The sequence below is a fragment of the Oryx dammah genome, unplaced genomic scaffold (assembly GCF_014754425.2).
Source record: "Oryx dammah isolate SB20612 unplaced genomic scaffold, SCBI_Odam_1.1 HiC_scaffold_23, whole genome shotgun sequence".
NCBI lineage: Eukaryota > Metazoa > Chordata > Mammalia > Artiodactyla > Bovidae > Oryx > Oryx dammah.
The window spans coordinates 85,862,406-85,871,295 of NW_024070207.1; positions in this window are offsets into that span (position 1 = coordinate 85,862,406).

Sequence of the window (8,890 nt, forward strand, 5' to 3'; positions counted from 1 at the left end):
CTACAGCTTGCTCACTCTATATTTCCCCTACTTCCACATTAGTAGATTCAATTGAATATTGAGCATATCATCCTGAATGTCAAAGTCCTCATATCCCTAACCCTATACCTCAAAACTTTTTAATAATCCTGAAGGGAATCCATATCCCTATGAAAGGGAATCCAAGATAGACAGATCAGTCATCTCTGACTACAATTATAAATTGTTATTAATACTCATTAGAGCACTTTTTTTTTTACCATGACATTTCATGCCCCTGCCTTTTTCCCATTATAGCCTGGAGTTCCCTCACTGACAAGAGTCTCTTGGATAATTTCTATATCCTCAGTTAGAGGCACAAAATAAGTTACTATTTAGGAAATGTTACCTGGTAATGAGGTTAGCTCCCATAGTGCCTGTTTAAGGGGGAGGATAATCTTGTTCTTAATGATTAAGATGAAAATGAAAACACATATGAATATGATGCTTATTTTCAGTCAATGATGTGTTTCTCCTTAAAGTTTGGAAATTATTGTCCGGATGGTCTTTTACTCTAGTGCTTAAAAAGGATCAGTGGCTCTCCATTGCCTAAAGCTAAAAGTTGAAAATTACTCAACCAGTTAGCCAGGACCCTTCACACCTTGTCCACAACCTATGTCTTCATCCTTATCCACCTATCCTGTATTCCAACTACAACATCACATCCCCTATACTCTAGTAGTACATTTCTGACCTTTCTATATGCTTCTCTATAGACCTGGAAAGTTTCCTGGCCCCCTCACATATATCCTGAAAGGTGGCCTTGTGTTTGTTCTTCAGGCTCAGCTCAATTATCATCTTTAGGAAACCACTCTTAGCTCCATAGACAAAGTGTCCTAAACTACATATTGTTGTTCAGTCACTAAGTCATGTCTGACTCTTTGCAACCCCATGAAATGCATTACACCAGACTCTCCTGTCCTTCATTATCTCCGAGAGTTTGCCTGCTTCCTCTTCTCCCTTTGCCTTCAAACTTTCCCAGCATCAGGTATTTTTTTCCAATGAGTCATCTCTTTGCATCTTGTGGCCATGGTATTGGAGCTTCAACCTCAGCATCAGTCCTTCCAAAGAATATTAATGGTTGTTTTCCTTTAGGATTGACTGGTTTGATCTTGCAATTATTGCCTGATCACATTGCATTTAAATTATCTATTAACATACCTAGGATGAAATCAGGCAGGGACCTTGATTTATTTGCTTTGAGATTCCCAGAACCTTAGGGTAAGTCTGCATGAAGCAGACTTTCTGTAAATTCTTGTTAAATCTAATTAAAATACCTATTGAAAGATCCTTTCCACACATGTTCAGTTGCCAACTCCAATCTTACCCCAGTCAAAAATCTCTTCAGATAGCAGGGTTATCTCTTTTCATAGGCTCCACACCTAGCACACAGTAAGCTCTTAATGAAAGACCTAGAATCAGATTCTGGCTGAAGGTGAAGATAAGATTGTACAGCAATTGGGTTTTCTTGCAAATCTCTACTTTCTTTCTATGGACATATTTGAAAAGAAATGAACAAAGTTTCAATCAGGGTTACATTTCTGTCACCTTAAGTAAGGAAGATAAGGAAGTTAAAATCCAAAAGAAAGGGAAACCCTAGTGGAGAGGAGAAGGAAAAGATCTATCATATAAAGATAAAAGGAGAAAATCTATAAATAGACTTCTCTCTCTTGGCCACTTAATAGAAAAGTAACTAGGTTCAATTGATTCAATGATTGCTTTTCTGAGATTTCACAGAACTCCTGATTCTTATTTACAGGGTAAGAGAGAGAATGTACAGAATGGGCATATAGGGTACAGAATGCAGACATAGACTGTTATAGGACAAGAGCCTAGGTAGAACAAGGTTATGACCTAAGCTTAGATCCTGGCTGTGTATTTGACCCACTTGGGCAAGATTTTTACCCTCTCTGGGCTCCATTTTCCTTATCTGCAAAACAAATAAATTGGTTTCTGACATTATAGAATGAGGTAAAAATGCTCTCCAAGGATAAGGTCTTTCTTCCTGTTAGATTACACTCCACAGGCCTACAAGCCTCTGTGTTTGTTCAGTTTCAAGACCAAAGAAAGAGCCCAGAGTCAATGACAGAGACATCAATGGTTTAATAGATGAAGGATCTTACATGTCTGAAGTAAGGTGCTGGAGCAGCACCCCACCACGTGGAGTGGAAAGGAGGCAGGTCAGAGTCTCAGGCTCACTCCTAGTGGGGAGGAGAGACTGTCAGTTACAGGGGGCATTTATGTCAGGTTCGCTCATCATTTACCAGGGAAACTAGAACAGGGGCACATCCCTCACTGCCCCTTTGATAAGAATAATCACTAGTTTGGACCTGGGGCAAGTATATAGGAAGGTCAATCATATGAGTAGAGTGTAGGTAAAGCAGGCAGTGGTCAAGCTGGGATGTACAGAGCAAGAGAACAGACACATACACTTCTCAAGCAGAGCTCTCTCATCTTGGGGCACAAGGTTCCGTTTTGCCTGACCTCTAAATACCATTTTCGAGAAAACATCTGGAGTTGACCTGACTATAGTCTATAACTACCTCATGCAAGCCATACTCACAGAGAATAGATGTATTAACTAGGGGCTTGTGTTTGCTTGTTTATTATATTTTTAATTCTAGAGCAAATATAATCCCCCAATAGCAGATTTTTCCCCTCATCAACAAGATTAACTCATCTGTAGAAATAACCCAGAGAGGTAAGTGGAGATTCTGTATGAACACTGGGAAAACAAACAAACAAACAAACACACAAACAAACAACAGAACCAAGAGCTGAAAGTGGTCATTTTATCCATAGTAATGTCTAAGGGACAGAGAAAAGAAATGAGTAACCCTGATCCTCCTTTTAATATCCCATCAGACCTCTTAGGGCTTCCCTGATAGCTCAGTTTGTAAAGAATCTACTTGCAATGCAAGAGACCCCTGTTCAATTCCTGAGTTGGGAAGATCTGTTGGAGAAGGGATAGGCTACCCATTCCAGCAGTTTTTGGGCTTCCCTTGTAGCTCAGCTGATAAAGAATCCACTTGCAATGCAGGAGACCTGGGTTTGATCCCTGGGTTGGGAAGATCCCATGGAGAAAGGAAAGGCTACCCACTCTAGCATTCTGGTCTGGAGAATTCATTGGACTGAACGGGGTCCATGGGGTCACAAAGTGTAGGACACGACTGAGCGACTTTCACTTTTCAGACCTCTTAAGATTCCACCTTAGTTAGGTTTCTGATTTCTGTTAGGCACTGTTCTTTCCTACATGGATTAGTGAGGGTCTCTCTTCCCTTAAAGACTTTTCTATGAAATCTATTACATGCTGATTTTATTGTGATCTATTACATGCTGATTTTACTGGGAAAAATCTCAGAGGAGCAGAGATCTTCCCTTTGGGCAGAGGGAAAGAGGAAAAGGATCTCACTTTGCCCGTATTCCTATGCACAAAGTGATACACCCTCTCCTGTGATAGAAATTGGAGTGAGTTCAAGGGACTCTGGCAGAAATAATTTTCAAATGTACTTTATTTCTGTTGAAGTTATTGATTTGAGAAGTTTGTAACCAAAGTGTTGCATTGTTATCAAGTTTGTTGTTCAGTCACTCAGTCATGTCTGACTCTTTGGCAACCCATGGACCCATGGACCCATGGACCCATGGACTGTAGCCTGGAAGTCTCCTCTATTCATGGGATTTTCCAGGCAAGAATATTGGAGTGCATTGGCATTTCCTTCTTCAGGGGATCTTCCCGACCCAGGGAATGAACCTATGTCTACTGCAAGTCTCCTGTATTGCAGGCAGATTCTTTACCACCAGGGAAGCCCATTGTTATCAAGATGAAATACTATTTCATGGGGAAAGCCCTAGGCTTCACTGAAGTTACTTTCATGATGAGACAGGATTGGTGGGCATACTAGTCAAAGAGAAGAAGTTATCCTTTCCTTCTTTCCCCTGCATTTCTCTCCTCTACATATTTTTTTTTATTTCTACTCATTTATCTTCCATCTTCTCATCCTTCTTTTTTTTTTCATTTTTTCTTCCCTCTTCTCCTTTATCTTCTTCTATCCTCTCCCTCAAGGTGGGAGTTGGGATAGATATTAGGACCAGTGCTAATGTAAAATGGAGCCTGAGGTTATAATTGCGTATTTGACTTCCAGACAGAAGAAGAGGGGGAGGGGAAGGAGAGAAGAAGGAGAAGAAGAAGGATGAGGGGGAGGAGGAGGCAAAAGCAGAGGAGGAGAAAGAAGAAAAGAGAGCTATAAAAAAGAAATGAAAATAGATTTGAAATTTTCATCAGATCTCTTTTCACAAAAGCATAAGGATTTTGGACTTAATATTTAACCTTCTTCCAATATGTCTGCCACAATCAGGATAAGTTTTATCTACACAAAACACTGAACTTCAGTTTCTGCTCTTCCTGGAAATATCTGACACTACAAAAAGCCTTGCTGTCATCCAAAGGTAAAACCATACTGTAAATGGGCTCACAGATGAATGCCTCCCTCTGCATCCAAGTTGGAGTTCCCCCATGCACATATTCTTCCTGGGCAGTATCAAGAGCCTGAAGTGCCCTTTTAGATTTTAGTTCATATAAGACTGTCTCAGCCCAAGTTGATCAGACCTAGAATTGAAGAATGATGTACTTATACATCGGACAAGCTGAGGCAAAAGTGGTCCATATCCACAGGCTTCACTTTCTAACAAAAAGATGGGATCATGGACTAGTTAATATCTCCAATCTTTAAGAGCCCTTAGAGGACAAATATCTTCACTTCCTTTTTATACAGATGAGAATACTGAGACTGAACAAATCTTTTTAAAAAAGCATATGGAAAAGAGATTAGCTCTTGCCTGGCACATAGTAGACACTTAGTAAATGCCAGTTCCTTTCTGTGCCATTTAAAAGGGATTCCTCTGGTTGCATCCAGTGCCATTCCTGCATATTATTTTGCCTCCAGATGGATATTAACCCTAGTCAAATGGACTATATACACCTTTGGCTCTAAGGTCTTAATTTCAAATACCCTCTTCATGGAATGTCCTCCCTTCCAATCCAAGCTAAAGTAGCTGTCCTTACACTTTTGTTCTCACACCTTAAAAATCCTACTGATTTCCTTCATAGTGTCTGCATGCATGCTAAATTGCTTCACTTCTGTCTGATTTTTTCTGACACTATGGACTGTAGCCTGCCTGGTTCCTCTGTCCATTTGATTCTCCATGCAGGAATACTGGAGTGCTTTGCCATGCCCTTCTCCAGATCTTCCCCACTCAGGGATCAAACTGGCATCTCCTGTCTCTCCTGCATTGACAGGAGGGTTCTTTACCACTAGAACCATTTGGAAACCCTTCCTTCACAGTTGTTGCTGTTGCTGTTGTTACTCAGTTTATCAGTCATGTCCAACTCTTTGCAACCCCATGGACTGCAGCATGCTAGGCTTTTCTGTCCACCACCATCTCCCTGAGTTTGCTCAAATTCATGTCCATTGAGTGGGTGATGCCATCCAACCATATCATCTTCTGTCATCCCCATCTTCTCGTGCCTTCAATCTTTCCCAGCATCAGGGTCTTTTACAGTGAGTGGGCTCTTCACATGAGGTGGGGAAAATACTGGAACTTCAGCTCCAGCATCAGTTCTTCCAATGAATATTCAGAGTTGATTGCCTTTAGGATTGACTAGTTTGATCTCTTGCTGTCCAAGAGACTCTCAAGACTCTTCTCCAGCACCACAGTTTGAAGACAATTCTTCAATGCTCAACTTTATTTATGGTCCAGCTCTCACATCCATACATGACTATTGGAAAAACCATAGTTTTGACTATATGGACCTTTTTAGGCAAAGTAATTTCTTTGCTTTTCAATACACTGTCTAGGTTTGTCATAGCTTTTCTTCCAAGAAGCAAGTGTCTTTTAATTTCCTGACTGCAATCACCATCTGAAATGATTTTGGAGCCACAAAAATAAAGTCTCTCACTGTTTCCATTGTTTCCCATCTATTTTCCAGGAGGTGATGGGACTGGAAACCATGATATCCATTTTTTGAATGTTGAGTCTTAAGCCACCTTTTTCACTCTCCTCTTTCATCTTCATCAAAAGGCTTTTTAGTTCCTCTTCACTTTCTACCATAAGGGTAGGGTCATCTTCATATCTGAGGTTATTGATATTTCTTCCAGCAATGTTGACTCCAGCCTGTGCTTCATCCAGCCCAACACTTTGCATGATGTACTCTGCATATAAGTTTAATAAGCAGGGTGACAATATAGAGACTTGACGTATCCCTTTCCAAATTTAGAACCAGTCCAGTGTTTCATATCCAGCTTTAACTGTTGCTTCTTGACTTGAATATAGGTTTCACAGGAGCCAGGTGAGGTAGTGTGTAATTCCCATCTTTTGAAGAATTTTCAACAGTTTGTTGTGATCCACACAGTCAAAGGTTTTAGCATAGTCAATGAAGCAGAAGTAGATGTTTTTTTCTGGAATTCTCTTGCTTTTTCTATGATCCAACGGATGTTGGAAATTTGATCTCTGGTTTCCCCGTCTTTTTTAAATCCAGCTTGTGCATCTGGAAGTTCTTGGTTCACACAGTGTTGAAGCCTAGTTTGGAGTATTTTAAACATTACTTTGTTAGCATGTGAAATGAGTGAAATTGTGCTGTAGTTTGAACATTATTTGGCATTGCTCTTCTTTGAAATTAAAATGAAAATTGACACTTTCAGTCCTGTGGCCACTGCTGTGTTTTCCAAATTTGCTGGCATATTGAATGCAGCACTTTAACAGCATCATCTTTAGCATTTGAAATAGTTCAGCTGGATTTCAATTACCCCCACTAGCTTTGTTCATAGTGATGCTTCCTAAGGTCCCCTCGACTTCACACTCCAGCATGTCTGGCTCTAGTTGACTGATTTGGAATAATTTAATATTTGGTCAATTTACATGCTTACTGTTGATCATCTCCCTGGTTTTGTATACTGCATTTTGTGACTATAAGCTTTGTGATAAAAAGGAAACAGTGTTGTATTCACTAATATATTAACTAGTGCTTAGTACCTGGCATATGGTGTGTGTGCTTAGTCACACAGTTGTGTCCAACTCTTTGTGACCACATAGACTGCATGTTACCTGGCTCCTTTGTCCTTGAGGGTTCTCCAGGCAACAATACTGGAATGGTTTGCCATGCCCTTCTGCAGAGGATCTTCTCAACATAGGGATCAAACACAGGTCTCTTGCATTGCAGGCAGATTCTTTACTGACGGAGCCACCAGGAAAGTCCTGGCATATGGTCAGTCAGCTCAGTCGCTCAGTTGTGCCCAACACTTTGTGACTCCATAGACTGAAGAACGTCAGGCTTCCCTGTCTATCATCAACTCCCAAAGCTTGCTCAAACTCATGTTCTTCACATCAATAATGCCATCCAACCATCTCATCCTCTGTTGTTTCCTTCTCCTGCTTTCAATCTTTCCCAGCATCAGGGTCTTTTCAAATGAGTCCATTCTTCACATCAGGTGGCCAAAGTACTAGAGCTTCAGCTTTAGCATCATTCCTTCCAAAGAAATCCCAGGGCTGATCTCCTTCAGAATGGACTGGTTGGATCTCCTTGCAGTCCAGGGGACTCTCGAGAGTCTTCTCCAACACCACAGTTCAAAGGCATCAATTCTTTGGCATTCAACTTTCTTTATGGTCCAACTCTCACATCCATACTTGACTACTGGAAAAATTGTAGCTTTGATTAGATGGACCTTGTCACTTAAGTTATGTCTCTGCTTTTTAATATCCTGGATAGGTTGGTCATAGCTTTTCTGAAAGGAGCAAGCATCTTTTAATTTCATGACTGCAGTCACCTTCTTCAGTGATTTTGGAGTGCAAGAAAATAAAGTTTGTCACTGTTTCCATAGTTTCCCCATCTATTTGCCATGAAGTGATGAGACTGAAAGCCATTATCTTAGTTTTTTGAATGTTGAACTTTAAGACAGCTTTTTCACTCTCTTCTTTCACTTTAATAAAGAAGCTCTTTAGTTTCTCTTCACTTTCTGCCATAAGGATGGTGTCATCTGCATACCTGAGGTTATTGAAATTTCTCCCAGCAGTCTTGACTCCAGCTTGTGCTTTATCCTTCTCAACATTTCATATAATGTACTCTGCATATAATAAGTTAAATAAGCAGAGTGACAATATAGAACCTTGATGTACCCCTTTCCCAATTTGGAACCAGGCCATTGTTCCATGTCCGGTTCTAACTGTTACTTCTTGACCTGCATACATTTTTCTCAGGAGTCAGGTAAGGTGGTCTGGTATTCCCATCTCTTGAAGAATTTCCAACAGTTTGTTGTGACCCATACAGTCAAAGGCTTTAACGTAGTCAATGAAGAAGTAGATGTTTTTCTGGAATTATCTTGCTTTTTCTATGATCCAGTATATGTTGGCAATTTGATCTCTGGTTCCTCTGCCTTTTCTGAGTCCAGCTTGAATATCTGGAATTTCTTGGTTCACATACTTTTGAAGCCTAACTTGAAGGATTTTAAGCATTATCTTGCTAGTATGTGAAATGATGGCAACTGTGTGGTAGTTTGAACATTCTTTGGCATTGCCTTTCTTTGGGATTGGAAAGAAAACTGACTTTTTCGTCTTGTGGCCACTGCTGAGTTTTCCAAATTTCATGGCATGTTGAGTGATGCACTTTAACAGCATCATCTTTTAGGATTTGAAATAGCTCAACTGGAATTCCATCACGTCCAGTATCTTTGTTCATAGTGATGCTTCCTAAGGCCCACTTGACTTCACCCTTCAGGATGTCTGGCTCTTGGTATGTGATCACACCATCTGGGTATTTAAGCTCTTTTTTTGTATAGTTTTTCTGTTTATTCTTGCCACTCTTTCTTATAATTTTCTGCTT